This window comes from Urocampus carinirostris, chromosome 7 (assembly GCF_059441175.1).
Source record: "Urocampus carinirostris isolate Australia breed hairy pipefish chromosome 7, RoL_Ucar_1.0, whole genome shotgun sequence".
Classification (NCBI taxonomy): Eukaryota; Metazoa; Chordata; class Actinopteri; order Syngnathiformes; family Syngnathidae; genus Urocampus; species Urocampus carinirostris.
This window is the reverse complement of record NC_142355.1, coordinates 28,420,936-28,437,644: the sequence shown is the minus strand read 5'-3', so window position 1 is coordinate 28,437,644 and position 16,709 is coordinate 28,420,936. Positions and strand designations below refer to the sequence as shown.

The following is a 16,709-nucleotide window of genomic DNA, read 5'->3' as shown; positions in this document are numbered from 1 at the left end:
TTTAAATCTAGGCCCTTCTCAAGGTTTCTTCATTTCTGTACAGCCCTTTGAGACGCCTTGTGATTAAGGGCTTAAAACCTGTCTTAAACTTGGCTGGTTTCAGAACATTATCCACTAGTGACTATGTTTCCTCTTCTCTCGTGCTTTTGTGTTCAGTTAGAACTTGTTTCTTATGTTTTCCTCTGTGTGTTTGTCCAGGTTGAGGGATGGAAGTTTTTCCTTAACAGATTATCCTGGCAATGTGAAGAACAGAACAAGGCCCTGTGTGGACAATATTGCTGACAATCACTTTATTGGTAGAAGGCGGGTTATGTTCATTTAGATCGAGTTAGTTTCAATATTATGTTACAGGGCTGCATGGACAAACGTGGGTTGGAGTAGCTTTGATTTATAGCGTTCCAGTAATTCTAGTTTTTCTGTTTCTGTACACTATACGACACGAATTCCTATGACGTGAATAAAAATATACTTTATGTCTACTTCTATGAGATCAGTTTGTTCGGTCACGCCCGACCCTGAGAGCTAATAAGGATATCATTGGAAACAGGCGTGTGGAAACATGAAGCCATATTTGATAGGTTCCTTCGTGTATCAGGTTGTTACTTTCCTCGAGCACATCTGATGCAAATGGTCAGGATGGTTTTCTGATTTCTGCAAGGCTGATAATTGAAAACAAATGGGTTGAAGGAGAGAAAAAAAAAAAAAAACACACATGATAGAGACCTTGAGACAAGGAGTTGGTTTGAATGCGGTTTGTGAAATCTGAACATTTCTGAGATTTGTGAATAGATGAGCAAGTTGCAGGAATTGGCTACGGCTCTATGAAAGAAAAATGAGAGGTTTGAGTCAGGGTCTGGCTTTCTGCAGAAGGATGACAGTCGAGGGAAAACGGAATCTTGTCAAAAACAACATGAACTGTTCATTTTCGGAAACAAGACACGATGATTGAACAAACGCGGAGACTTTTGTGAAGAGACTCTAAGCAGACACAACAGTAAATTGTATCGTTTCACTGTTGACAGCGAGAGTTTGATACATTTGCTGATATGAGGGATTAAGACGGCTTGTCAGCTAGGCTTTTAGATGGTCATGTATGTATAATATTCAGACTCACATTTTTTCTGGAAATAAGGTGGCCATTTTCAGGGTCGAAAAACAGATATTAAATATTGGTGCATTTGAATGACAACGTAGCATGGCATACGCTTATCCTGCCAAGTACAAGGGGACATGTGTACGACGCCGCGCTATAGTTGAAAGTCACGAACATGTCCAACCAGAAGATAAATTAAAAAAAAAATGATTTTATATATATATATATATATATATATATATATATATATATATATATATATATGTTCAGGTGAATTGGCCGGTCCAAATTGTCCCTAGGTGTGAATGAGCGAATGAGTTGTCTGTCCCTGTGTGCCCTGCGATTGGCTGGCAACCAGTTCAGGGTGTCCCCTGTCCACTGCCCGGAGATGGCTGGGATGGGCTCCAGTCTCCCCCGCGACCCTAATGAGGATAAGCGGTACGGCTGATGAGATGAGATGAGATATATATATATATATATATATATATATATATACACACACACAATAGAGCCAGGTTGCCTGCCCCATTCTTCACAAATTGAAACACAATAAGACGACTAATCGCAAAAAAAAACCCTTGTTGTAAAGTATGAAGGATTTTTAATCAGAATATATAACAGAACAACACTTTAAAATTAAGTTTATTATAAATCGACTTATAACAATTATTGCATGTATATGACATAACTGTTTTCCATCTGCCATCAGTATGTACCTGTATTTACTCAACTTCATTCCTGCAATGTTTGCGTTGCGTCATCTGCTACAAGCCACATGAACTCCACTTTCCACGATGCTTTTGGTGTATGTTTACGTTTTGTAGCGTCATCAATTTTGTTAGCTTCGTTTGAATCTTTCTTCTGGTGCTGAGGTTTTGGCTTGATTCCTGGTAAGGATATGTCAGAGTGTGCAGTTTCTTCATGCGTGAGAAGATAAGCAGGACATTGTGGTTCAGCATTCAAGCATATTTCTTCCTCAACAGCGAGCAAACAAGAACACGGCTCCATTCAAAACAACATGGCAATTAACAATTAACAAAACCAAAAATGGTGCGAGCGTAATGACGTCACACAATAGAAAACGTCTTACCAAATTGTCACGAGTAAGAGCGCTATTAAATTTACAAATCTTAACAATTCCTAACCACTTATCAATTTTTCTTGTGTTCTCTGTGCGTCTACTTTGGAAAATGATATGCAAATGGACGACCTTATAAAGCTCGGGAAAGTCCGAAAGTTATTCGAAGCCGGCTTCTGATTGGCAAATTGCAAATTGCCAAACGAACCGAAAGTCCGAAATTTCCAAACAAACCGTAATTCCGAAATTTCCAAAACAAAGAAAGATTTCGAAATCGGAGTAAATTGTATTATTAGTTTAAAAAAAACATATTTTTCTTTCCTTGGAAAAGTTGTCGGCCACCCGGGCAGAGACGTTTTGTAAGTTGTACGACGGACGTAAAAGATGCACGCCCCGGGTGTCCGGGCAGACGTTATTTCAGACACTGCTTAAGGTGTTTTCACTTTATGATGCGGAATAAAAACACGTTCTTTTTTGACATCAACAGCAAATTATTTTCCGTGCCCAAAACTTGACAAAATACAAACTTTGTGGTTCATAACTTAAAGGTTTAGCTGACACTCAACATCAGGAGAGAAGAAATCGATGGATTTTGAGCTTGCAAGGAGAACAGAAGGACACCTGAGGCCCTTCCCTCAACCCTTTAAATTTAATAAATCATCTAGGTTAAATAGCAGGGAAATCAAAGGGCAGCAACATGATTGGCAGATAAGGACAATGTTTTAAACAGTCCCTGATAGTCAAAGCAATGAACAACGGTGCGCAATAATAGCCAAAATAACAAACTGCCCTTTGCTCCTTTGCTGGTGTCCAATGCTAAAAACAGAAGCCTTTTAGCAATGTTTGAGCAAAACTAAAAAAAGCTATTGCCTTGTCTGTTTTTTAACTAAGATGCCCATGCTACACTCATCTGCAGCCATTTGATTGCAAAAAAAAAAAAACAAGCGATAATAAAAACCATTTCTGTGTGCAGTGATTATCTTAATTTGGGACCAAAACCATCCATAATCTCTAAACGGTCCAAGGACCACATTCAATTTACTCTGGGTACATCTTGGATTGGGATTTGAGGCAAGTTTTACGGGAATGTCGAGGCTTTAAAGAAAAAGAACTAGACTCAATTAGCACCCTGTTTGCGCTGCAGCCCGGGCCCCAACGAGCGCTATCGGGTGCGAGGATGCGTGGCTAACAGCTGCTGATGAACGAGGAATGGCGTGCGTTGACGGCCTTGTAAAAACAAGACCAGCTGCTCATCCCGGGAGGAGCCACGCTCGCTTATTAGCAAGAGGAAAGCGTTGGCTAGCTGACAAGAGCCTAGGTGGCGTTTGTGTTTGTTTGTCGTCTTAGCGCCACTACACGGGGGCGGCGTTTCCAGAGAGTCGCAAATTGGCAAGCTCCGCGAGGTTCTTTTCTTTGCCGGGTTTAGGAGATAAGGTCAGGGCCCCCGTCTTACAGCTGGAGAAAACGTTATTATGCTGCTCCTTTGGAGCTAGATCACTGTTTTTACTCACAACAGGGGAGGAAGTATGATGTAGGGCGGGCAAACTTATCTTCACAACGGATACAAATGTTTTTGTTTCCCGATTATAGCGGACAGATGGGCCGCATCTTTTGAAAAATAAAGAAAATTATGTTTTTTTTAAGGATATACCTCTGATCACAGCAATGGTTGGCAGTGTTCGTACACCTTTTTCACGGCCAAAAGTTAAGCACCAGGATTCCTGCAGCTTTAGGCAGGTTAAATGCAACACTTTTTAAAGACTTTTTCATGGCTTTCAAAATCCATCCATTATCTGCACTGCATATCCTCAGTAGGGTCGCGGGGGTGCTGGAGCCCATCCCAACCGTCTTCGGGCAGTGGGCAGGGGACACCCTGATCTGGTTGCCAGCCAGTCGCGGGGCACAAAGAGACAGAAAACCATTCACACGCTCATTCACACCTAGGGACAATTTGGACCGGCCATTTAACCTGACATGCATGTTTGAGAATGTGGGAGGAAACTGGGGTGCCCAGAGTAACCCAAGCAAGCATGAGGAGAACATGCAAACTCCGCACAGGAAGGCTCGTAGCTGGATTTAAAATAGAACAAAATAAGACAAATGTTTATTGTACACAATATATCGTTCCTCATACACATTACCTGGCACGTACCGTGAATTTTTAGACATCGCAAAAAACGTTCGTTGAACAGACTCTCATTAAATTTACACTTTCCCATGTTCCAAAGCAAACATCTCTGACCGAGGTTGCAATGTGTTTTGGTGAATTTATAAATGTAAATGTAAATGCATTTATATAGCCCTTTTAAGTCAATGAAGACCTCCCAAAGCCCTTCACAATGTGCTTCACACTTGCCCATTCACACACACACTAACACACCAATAGGGAGTCAGCCATGCAAGGCGCCTACCTGCTCAATGGGGGCATTAGGGATTCAGTGTCTTGCCCAAGGACACATTGACATATGACACAGAGGACAACCTGCGGCCTCTTGAACCCAAGATGGGTACCCCCTGAGCTATTGCCGCCCCATGTTTGGCGTTATGTTTATGGAATTTTTGCGTGGTCTATAGAGCCAAACCGCCAAGAAACATGGCAATGGCAACATTTTCAGACATTTTCAAGCACTTAACCCAAAATTCAAAAAAGACAATTGTTACTTTTGACTAATTTTTTTTTGGTTTCAACAAATGTAGATCTTATTAGAGTGTTCACATTTTTAAGACTTTTGGAAATTGGATTTAAGACATTTTATTGCCAATTAAGGCTTTATTTTTAGAATAATGAATTTGATGCTGGTCCATGATTAAAATCCTCCCTGTGAGGAGTTTGCACGTTTTCCCTGAGCAGGTTTTCTCCGGGCACTCTGGTTTCCTCCCGTATTGCAAAAACATGCCTGTCAGGTTAATTGGCTGGTATAAATGTGAATAATCGTGTGAAAGGTTGTCTGTCTCTGAGCGGCCTGCGACAGGCTGGCAACCAGTTCATGGTGTCCCCTGCCCACTGCCTGAATGATTATATTTCCCCCCTTTTTGCCTATTCATCCTGACAGCCAGATATTTTTTTGGTTTTAAACTCCGTTTATTACATGTTTTACCAGGGAGTGCCATGTCTAATCTCGTTGCATATGATGTTTCACATCGTTGATATAAATGACAATAAAAACAATCCTTATTCTAATGGGTGGATGTATGTAATCAACCTTAATTATCAAAGGCATCTAACAAATACTAGAATAAAATGTATGGGTCATTATTTTCTCATTTGAATTGGACATTTCACATACCACCAGAGATATCCATAGGCCCATTTGAGAAACATTGCACGAGAGTATTCACAGATTCCAGGAAAAGGCCATCAGGTCTTGTATTTGTAATGAAAATGGTTTGCATGATGTACTTGATTGGGGAGCACTTTATGGTTGAACATGGAATAACGACTGAGAAGCAGGTTCAGGGACAAAGGACCAAATTAAAAATGACTGAGGCCAAAACTACCAGGAGCTGACGAACGACACAAAGCCACCTAAAACAGATCAAACACTAAAACCAAAACCACCTTCAATGTAACAAAGACCAAAACCACCTTCAATGGCCCATAGACATATGTAGAGTGAATAAGCCCAGCACAAAAATGACTTCTACCTTCTTTGTTTCGGGTGGCTCGCTTTGGAATGGATGGAACAACGGCGTCCCCTCTTGGACAGTTCCCGGTCGTACTAATTCACCATGTACCATAATGAGATCTGCTAACTTTAAGTTTTGAATGTAATTTAAACATCCAAAGCATACATCCAAAAATGTATCAATAAGATGATGTTCTCACCGTATGTAATTATGTCGATTGGAGGACATTCTCCAGTACAGAACATTACGCACATTTTTCACTTTTTGGCCTTCTAACAAGTTTAGCAATTTCAAACACTGTCACCCGATACTACAAGTATCAGATATCTAAGACCACGCCCGTAGAGGCATGATCTGGTCTAGTGCCACTAGTCCACATAAAAAGAATTGACTGAGCGATAGCCTCTCTCTTTTTCTCCTCCCAGACTGACTCATTGCACGTGAGGGACCGCACTGTGGCCGTGGGTTTAGCATGTGGGCCATACGTTGCGACCATCCGGAGCAGGAGACGAAGTCTCTCCGCAACAACAAGTAGGAGGACGGGTTTAGATTTAACACCACGTTTGCTGGTTCTTTGGAATAAGCGTTTTTTTCTGTACAAGGGAATCTCCCCAAATTGACTAGCATTACAGCGGAAACTTTCTTTTTGGCTTCGAAACTTTCAGCTGTCGAAAACTCCCATAATATCCAACGCCCCCCCCCCTCTTTATTTTTCTATCATTGATTCTCTGTGTTGATAAATTGTGTGTCCTATTTTAAACAGCCTGGTTCTTTGATTCCATTTTCTTGGGATTAGTAATTCATATCAGAACTCAAAGAACTCAAAGTAATACAGTTTTTTCTTTTTATTAGTGCAGAAAATTCTGGCATCCTTCAGAGAAAAAAAGACTTATGGTGGAGCACAAGCAACACCTAGAGCCAAATTCGTTTACTGATTGCAGTCCATAATAGTTCGATTCAATCCAAACAGTTTTCTAAATTAAATCTAGAAGAATCCCTTCACAAAACAAAAAAATAGGAAAACACCAGAAATGGAACAGCATGAAACATAAAAGTGAGCCACATGCTCCTTCGCCTGGACTGAAAAGCATTTTCGTGTCCCTCCAGTCCAGATGCTCATCTGAAAAGCATCTCCAGCGGAATGTGTTTGAGTGAATCTTTAATCAGCTTCAGTCTTTCAAGTCCCCTGTCATCACCAAATGTCAAGGGTCTGCTTGACTGGAGTATGCCACTCCACTGGGGGCTTGACAGCCATTTACAAGATGAAAAGGATTTGTTTCTTGCAATTACTAAGCACGCTTTCAAAAGTACAATAACATTAGTGCAGTGTCTGATGTGTACAACAAGGAATCATATTAGAGCTCAGGTTCACACGCCAAGGTTACAGGCCTTACACTCGGGCTACAGCATACAATTGTTTCAATATTCAATTCGTCTGTGCATGGACTATTTTAATTGCACAATTCCGCTCCACTTACAACTTAGGCAGGTCATCAACACTACCCTTGTAAAATTTTATTTTTTATTTTTCTTTTTTCTTTCTTTCTTAACTTTTTCAACTATGTCCATCCCGGAGTGCTAAGTCGTATCTCAATGTTCACAGCGGTGTTATCAATGACTATAAAGACAGTTCTTATTTTATATAATAAAAATATTTTGGCCCTATCTTTGGTAATTTGGAAAAACAACTACCAACCCAAATAGTATACAGTGAACCCTCATTTATTAAAACCCATATTGGTGAAATCCATGAAGGAGAATCCTTTATTTAGTTTTATAAAGATTATACAATTAAATGTAAATAGTGTAATGCGGCCGCACAAGTGCTGTTCATTCTAGACGGAAAGAACAGAAAATAGGGCCATCCTGCATGACACTAATTTGTTCTCTTGTCACCTGCTCTCAGTTCATGCAGGTTATTTTACGCGGGCCACAATGGCACGCTACAGGAGAAAAAAATGCTTTTTGCCTTTCCCCGCTTGCAGAAATATGAGATAAGGATAATGGATCACATCAAAAAGATGGGCGTGACGTAAAATTTCTCTCTCGGCTCCCGCTCCCAGCAATGGCCGATTAGGGACAATGGATCATGGCCAAAACATTACAGTTCATTTTAGGCACGCCAATATGGTACGTTTCAGTGGAAAAATATACTTTCTGCCTTTTCCACTTGCAGAAATATGAGATAAGGATAATGGATCAAAGTCCCACATTAAAAATACAGCCGCCAAGCATGACAAAAAAATTTATCTTTTGGCTCCCGCTTCGAGCAATGGCCAATGGATCATGGCCAAAACCTGTGTCTGAAACTCATGACACACACCAGCAGCCATAAAGTTGCCATAAAGTTGCCTGCCCCATTTTTTACAACTTGAAACACAATAAGACGCTAATCGCAAAAAAACTCATTGTTACAAAGTATTAAGGACTGATAATCACAATATATAACAGAACAACACTTTAGATGTAAGTTTATTATAAATCTACTTATAACATTCATTGCATGTATATGACATCGCTGTTTTCCATCTGCCATCAGTATGTACTTGTATTAACTCATCTTTATTCATGCAATGTTTGCGTTGCGTCATCTGCTACAAGCCACATGAACTCCTCTTTCCACAATGTTTTTAATGTACGTTTACGTTTTGTAGTGTCATACATTTTGTTAGCTTCTTTTGAATCTTTCTTCTGGGGCTGAGGTTTTGGCTCGATTCCTAACCACTTATCCAGTTTTCTTGTGTTCTCTGTGGGTCTACTTTAGAAAATGATATGCAAATGCACGACCTTATAACGCTAACACTAAGTTATTCGATGCAGGCTTCTGATAGGCTGCCGAGTATGCAAATTGCCAAACCAACCGAAATGTCCAAGCCGAACGATTTTGAAATCGGAATAAAGCAAACGTTTGATTTGAAAAAAATAAAAGAATAAAAAATAAAAATGAAAGTTTAGTTTTTTTTCTTTCTTGAAAATGTTGTCGGCCACACGAGCAGAAACGCTGTGTAAGTTGTACGCCCGACGTAAAAGATGCTCGCCTTGGGTGTCCGGGCAGACACTTCCAAAACATTACAATTCATTTTAGGCAGGCCAGTACGGCACTCTTGAGTGGAAAAAAATGCTATCTTCCGGTTGACGCTCGCAGCAATACGCGATCAGGGATGATGGATCGGGCCGCACCAGTGCAGTTTACTTTTCGGAGGACAGTATGGCAACAAACAAACAAATTGCCAGGCCTGACAAAAATGTGCCATACCGTCCTTGCTGGCAGCACTGTGGTATTGGAGATAATGAATCGTGGAGTCATTTGCAACCCATGATGCACTATGGGCATAAAGTAGCAATGGATTAAAGTATATATTAAAGTATACATTAAAGTATATATATATATATATATATATATATATATATATATATATATATATATATATATATACACATATACAGGGAGTGCAGAATTATTAGGCAAGTTGTATTTTTGAGGATTAATTTTATTATTGAACAACAACCATGTTCTTAATGAACCCAAAAGTCTCATTAATATCAAAGCTGAATATTTTGGAAGTTGGAGTGGGGCTTTTTTAGTTTTAGCTATTTTAGGAGGATATCTGTGTGTGCAGGTGACTATTACTGTGCATAATTATTAGGCAACTTAACAAAAAACAAATGTATACCCATTTCAATTATTTATTTTCATCAGGGAAACCAATATAACAGCTCAACATTCACAAATATACATTTGTGACATTCAAAAACAAAACAAAAACAAATCAGTGACCAATATAGCCACCTTTCTTTGCAAGGACACTCAAAAGCCTGCCATCCATGGATTCTGTCAGTGCTTTGATCTGTTCACGATCAACATTGCGTGCAGCAGCGACCACAGCCTCCCAGACACTGTTCAGAGAGGTGTACTGTTTTCTCTCCTTGTAAATCTCACATTTGATGAGGGACCACAGGTTCTCTATGGGGTTCAGATCAGGTGAACAAGGAGGCCATGTCATTAGTTTTTCTTCTTTTAGACCCTTTCTTGCCAGCCACGCTGTGGAGTACTTGGATGCGTGTGATGGAGCGTTGTCCTGCATGAAAATCATGTTTTTCTTGAAGGATGCGGACTTCTTCCTGTACCACTGCTTGAAGAAGGTGTCTTCCAGAAACTGGCAGTAGGACTGGGAGTTGAGCTTGAGTCCATCCTCAACCCGAAAAGGCCCCACAAGCTCATCTTTGATGATACCAGCCCATACCAGTACCCCACCTCCACCTTGCTGGCGTCTGAGGCGGACTGGAGCTCTCTGCCCTTTACCGATCCAGCCACGGGCCCATCCATCTGGCCCATCAAGACTCACTCTCATTTCATCAGTCCATAAAACCTTAGAAAAATCCGTCTTGAGATTTTTCTTGGCCCAGTTTTGACGTTTCAGCTTGTGTGTCTTGTTCAGTGGTGGTCGTTTTTCAGCCTTTCTTACCTTGGCCATGTCTCTGAGTATTGCACACCTTGTGCTTTTGGGCACTCCAGTGATGTTGCTCTGAAATATGGCAAAACTGGTGGCAAGTGGCATCTTGGCAGCTGTACGCTTGACTTTTCTCAGTTCACGGGCAGTTATTTTGCGCCTTGGTTTTTCTACACGCTTCTTGCGACCCTGTTGACTATTTTGAATGTAACGCTTGATTGTTCGATGATCACGCTTCAGAAGCTTGGCAATTTTAAGAGTGCTGCATCCCTCTGCAAGATATCTCACTATTTTTGACTTTTCAGAGCCTGTCAAGTCCCTCTTCTGACCCATTTTGCCAAAGGAAAGGAAGTTGCCTAATAATTATGCACACCTGATATAGGGTGTTGATGTCATTAGACCACACCCCTTCTCATTACAGAGATGCACATCACCTGATATGCTTAATTGGTAGTAGGCTTTCGAGCCTATACAGCTTGGAGTAAGACAACATGCATAAAGAGGATGATGTGGTCAAAATACTCATTTGCCTAATAATTCTGCACTCCCTGTATATATATATATATATATATATATATATATATATATATATATATATATATATATATATATATACATATATATATATATATATACACATATATATATATATATATATAGATATAGATATATATACAAATGGCCACCCTCCAAAATGGATTAAAGACGAGCTGATTATGACTTAGCTTAGCCCTTAAAGTGCTGGCATGAAGAAATAGCTTGGTGCCAGGACTATAATTTAGCGGACCGCACATTAACGCAAACAAACCACGAAACATCAATTCAGCGACCCCCTGAGGGTCTTTGCAGCACACCAAAACAGTTTTGCCTCTGTTCCCTTTACACAAACGTGTGGATTATTTGCGTCCAATAAAGACACACACACACACACACACACACACACACACATACACATTTATAGACGGGCAGTCCGAAAAGTAATAACGCCAGTAAAGTGCAAGTGTTGCTGGTCAATATTTCCTCTGGCAGATAAAGCCTGTGGGCTGCAGCCAGCCAGCTAGCCAGCCAACACAAACACTTTTTTTACTATTTCAATCCGTCACGCTGTGAATTTAATCACTTGGGGGAAAAGTACGAATGTTCATCTTTATCAGATATTCATTTTTTGGGGTGTCATCAGGTTGACATCATCAACAAAAACTTGACTTAAGAGTGAAACTCCTACCGTTAGTCTCCGGCGTGTTTCTGGGATGTCAGGTAGACTCGAACCAGGAAGATGTCAGCCGCTCCTGAGAATCAGAGAAATTCTGATACAACACGTGCTAGAGAATTTCAACAGACAATATCTTAGACATAGAAAGACATACTACGTATCCGCTGGTTAAAGCGGAGAAAAGACTGACAACCGAGCTCAATATGATGGTGTCTTTTAGGATGTTGCATATCGCTTGTATGCTAGCTTCAAAAGCCTAAATGTGGAAGAAAAGGAGCAGCTCTGACATTATATTATTTAAAACAGAGGTTGAGAACATATATACATATATATATCATACAGTGAGCAGCAAGGCAGCGCAGTGGTTAGCGCATGTGCGGCACAGGTCTGAGGTCATGAGATCGAACCTTCCTGTGTGGAGTTTGCATGGGTTTCCTCCGGGCACTCAGGTTTCCTCCCGGTGCTCGCTGGACACGGAAATAAGCCACTCACGGGATCGGAACGTGTTCCAAATACGAGAGTGGATCTTCCGGAGCGGGAGATCGCGGTGTCGAAGATGAAAAAAAACAGGTCGATAGACGGGACCGGAGAGCAAAACGTGGTCGGGGTCAAAAAAACAGGTCGTAGCCGGAGACAAACGGGAAAATCAGGAATGGATGGGTGGAAAACGGGTGCAAAAAGTGGGACAGACGGGAGTCAGAGTCAAAGTGCTGGCCTTGTAGAAACAGAGGTTCGCTGACGGACTGACAACAGGCGAGTGAAAGGACTAATCTTAAGTAGGGCGGGGAATCAATCAGGGAGCCCGCAGCGGCTGGCGCCAAACGAGCAGGCACAGGTGATACTAATCAGTCATCATGACAAAGAGTAGTCAAACATTTACAACTCTTTCAAAATGTCTAGAAAATATGCCAAAGTAAAATACAAATTTGTAAAGCTTTTAGGTAGTAAAGTGGTTGTCTTCAAATTACCACTTTTGAAAACGCCTAAACCTACCATTACAAAAATGTGTAAAAGACAATGTTTAGTTTGTCAGACTGTGATCAAATTTGACAAGGAACCAGATAAGGCTACAAGCTATTGTCTCACCTGTTCACCAGCCAAGATGACTATGTGACACTCATGAGTCAAGAGTCAGTGTGTTCCAACTCAGATTACTCAATGTCAGTAGCAATTGCAGTGATTATTCAGTCTTACCTTTCAAAAGAGACCAAAAGCGTCCAGATTGGTGGATTTTTTTCTTTATTTTGAGTGTTTTCAATAGTATAAACTTACCACTAATAATATGAGTTTTGTTATTTTAATGCAAGCTGGCTAGAGCTACAGCTAACTACATTTGTGAATTAGTAAAGTAGCTCACTGTATAAACTGATTGCTAATGCTGGATATAGTTTGTCCTTTTAATTCAAGCCTGTTAGGGCTATTGCTATCAATGTATGTAAATTATGCTTAGGTTATTAGTAGCTAACTGGATAAAGTTATTGCTAACCGTTGATAGAAAAAAATAGAAGTGTACTGTAGCTATGCTAACAATGATAGTGTTTATGTAAATAATGAAGGAGTTGGCTAAATGGCAACTTTTAGGTGATATTAAATGGATGTAGAGCAGATATCATCAGCACACAATGGGCAAATTCACTTTTCATATATTTGAACTGCTCTTGAGCTGAACGCATCATCACCAGAACACAAAGGTCGCGCTTTCCCCAGCCGTTATTAGCATGGGGAGGCGGTGGATAAGAGCACACAGCGCCGGATAATAGGCTACCCTTTCCCGTGGCGCCATCACGGCCACACACACACACACACACACACACACACACACACACACACACACACACACACACACACACACACACACACGCACACACACACACGGGCGCGCCTTCCATTACTATAACACATGGAGTTGTAATAATCCAGGAGAGGATTCCAGCCGTGACGGCCGCTGTGCGATGGGAGGTCAGCGACGTCAAGGATGTTTGCTAGCGCGCGGCTAATTGCCAGAAATCAGGATGAAGCGGCAACGGGTGGCACTCTTCTCGGAATGAAATGCAAGTATGGCAAGCTTGGAGAAATATCTTGTTGGAGTTTCAGTGTTGCTATTGCAGGCAACACCCCAGATTTGCTATAAAAAGTTTAAAAGGTTTCTCCTACCTGAAGTGAATCGTCAATTCGGAACCGTAACCCGAGTGATACACGGAAGAAAGAAATGGTGATTTTTGCCTTAATATCTCAGGGTGTTAGAAGAAACCCGAGTTAGGTGGGCCAGACTTTTACATACATGTACAGTGGTGCTATTGTTTGCCTCTGAACTCAAGAAGCTCAACCCGCTACCAAAATTTGCATTTTCTTTTAACTAAATTTGAGCATTCGAACAGCCCACGTCAAGGCAAGAGATCGCAAAGCCGACTATTCAGAACTGTGTTCATGTTCAGCATCAAACACGACTGGACCTACGACCAGCAATCTGTCTAAGATCTATCAATTAAAAATAAAAAAAGAGATATAGGTGACCATGGGAATAGTGCTTGGGTTTCTGCTCTCACTAGTCAGTACTGCTACCCTAAGTCTGTGATTTCGTAAAAGTCGTCAAAAAGTCCAAAGTCGTGATAGGAAAGAGTGTTTGTATTAAGGTATCGTTATTATTTATGAAACTTGTAGTGTCTGAAACTTGTGACAAAAAGTTACCGGACACCAGAGCAGACAACTCTGAAAAGTTGCCTGCCAAGGCATAAAGTCGCCTGTCCCATTTTTCACAACTTGAAGCACAATAAAACAAATAATCGCAAAAAAAAAACATTGATGCAAAGTATTAAGGATTGAAATCAGAGTATATAACAGAAAACATTTTAAAATTAGGTTTATTATATATTTACGTATAAAATTCATTGCATGCATATGACGTCGCTGTTTTCGATGTGTCGTCTGCTACAAGCCACGTGAACTCCTCTTTCCATGATGCTTTTAATGTACGTTTACGTTTTGTAGCGTCATACATTTTGTTAGCTTCTTTTGAATATTTCTTCAAGGGCTGAGGTTCTGGCTTGATTCCTAACCACGTCTCCATTTTTCTTGTGTTCTCGTGCGTCTACTTTGGAAAATGATAACGCTCGGGAAAGTCCAGAAGCACAAAGTTATTCAACGCGGGCTTGTGATCGGCTGCCGAGTATGCAAATTGCTAAACGAACCGAAATTCCAAAATTTCCAAACCGAACGAAGATTTCGAATTCGGAATAAAGCAAATGTTTGATTTGAAATAATAATAATAATAATAATAAAGAAATACCATTTGTTTATTTTTTTTCTTGAAAATATTATCGGCCATACGGGCAGAGACGTTTTGTAAGTTGTACGCCTGACGTAAAATATACACACCCCGGGCGTCCGGGCAGACATTATTTTAAACACTGCAGTATTATCTAAATCTACATGTTTAATCCTAAATTACAGGTTATAATCAAGTCAAATCATGTTTTCTTATTTGTATAGCCCTTGATCACAAAGAGTCTCAAAGGGCTGCACAGACCAAAGATTATTGGAAACTACAGACTATTATGACACCATCCCCTGATCTAAAACCTACATGAGGGCAAGGGAAAAATCAAAAACCTCAACATTAGGAAAATGAAGAAACCGCACATGAGGTAATCCCTCTTCTAAGATGACCACAGAAATTGTCAACATTTATTATAGGTCATTTTTAAGCTGTAAAATACAAGTAAGTGTGTTTTAAACCCAGATTTAAACATTTCCACTGAGGTTGTAGATCGAATTTTAGGAGGCAGAGCATTCCATAGCACCGGGGCCTGAATAGAGAACGCTCTCGAACCTGCGGATCTCTTCTTGGCTTTTGAGATTACCTGGACTTTTCATATGGGACTGAGCGGATTAATAAGTGTACCATTGTTTCTTATGGAAAAAATAATTTCAGACCTTCACCAAAACAGACGTCGACCACCAACCTGGAACGAATTAAGTTCGATAGCTGACACTCCAAAGTAAAATACATCATACTTATTATTTTGTTGCTCAATATAATCTGAATGATTTTTCTGATATAGAGCAGTTTTGAGTATATATATTGTCATGAAACATCCAGAGAAAAATGTATTTTAGATGGATTTAAGGAATTAGAGCACTGGGTTAAGATACTGTTAGTTACAAAAATGCAGACCAGGATTACCGTCTATGTATATTGACCGAGAAATTACCCTCAAGGGGTTTATACCAAGAATCCACGATAACTAACTCTCGGGCCGGAAGTTATCCAACCGATAACGGTCCGATATGATGCCTTAGCCGCCACGCTATAATATTTGATCAGCCAAGAGTCCTTCTTAGAAAGATTATAAGCATTGACGTTGCTCTCCATAATATACTTTGATATCTGTAAAGGTAGTAGCCCAACTTGGTCGCGTCTGTACATCTCCATAATGTGCGCGAGATTAAGATTGACAGCTGCCCAGCTCAGTGCGCAAATGACTGTAACACAAATGTTACTATAAACCACACTTCTACTCTATAGCAAATGAATAACCTATATTTTATGTTGATAATATGTGTATTATTTGCCCTCATGTAGGTTTTAGATGAGGGGATGGTGTCATAATAGTCTGTAGTTTGCAATAGTCTTTGAACTGTGCAGCCCTTTGAGACTCTTTGTGATTAAGGGCTATACAAATAATCAAGACTTGACTTGACTATTCCGTACTAGAAAAATGTGGGTTATCGGTATCAGTCTCCAGTAGCAGGTAACGGGTGAAAAAAAAAACTTTACTCGTACACCTAAAGAGAGGAACAGGAATACTGAACACCCGCACCCCATTTTAATGTAGAAGGCCACCTCGGATTCTAATAGATATCCCTTTAGGGAGTAGATTTGACCTTCAGGTATGGTAAAGGATGATTACTATCTTTGGAGCAGGAGATGAAGTATGTGCGACAAAGATGTTCCCATTGTCGGTGGTATCCGGTATGGACCTAAAGCGTTTCTCATTATTGCCTTCATTAGCAGAGACTTCAATACAGCAGTGGATCTAATGTGTGCGCCCAAATTATTATCTAATGGACAATTATGCAGCGTTTTGCCTTAGTCTTACACTAACCCAAGTGCACTTTCATAATTCTGGAGTCTTGTGCATGCGATTTGGACCTGAACTTGATTTTGGCGATTTAAGTCAAGGGTAACTAACCCTTAAGAAGCCGTGAGCTACCGTTTTGTTAGTGATTAGCGTGAGGGACTACCTT

The 16,709-nt window shown here is 40.5% G+C and overlaps 1 protein-coding gene across 1 annotated transcript in view; it reads right to left on the bottom strand.

Annotated features, from left to right (window-relative positions):
• The window catches only part of mgat4c (mgat4 family member C), a 200,878-nt gene that overhangs the window by 88,299 nt on the left and 95,870 nt on the right, over positions 1–16,709 (bottom strand). Inside the window, exons 5-6 of the mRNA XM_088339338.1 lie at positions 11,617–11,718; positions 11,475–11,538 (exon numbers count right to left, since the gene is read on the bottom strand). The gene's annotated coding sequence lies outside the window, so the exon portion shown is untranslated. The remainder of the gene's footprint in view (positions 1–11,474; positions 11,539–11,616; positions 11,719–16,709) is intronic.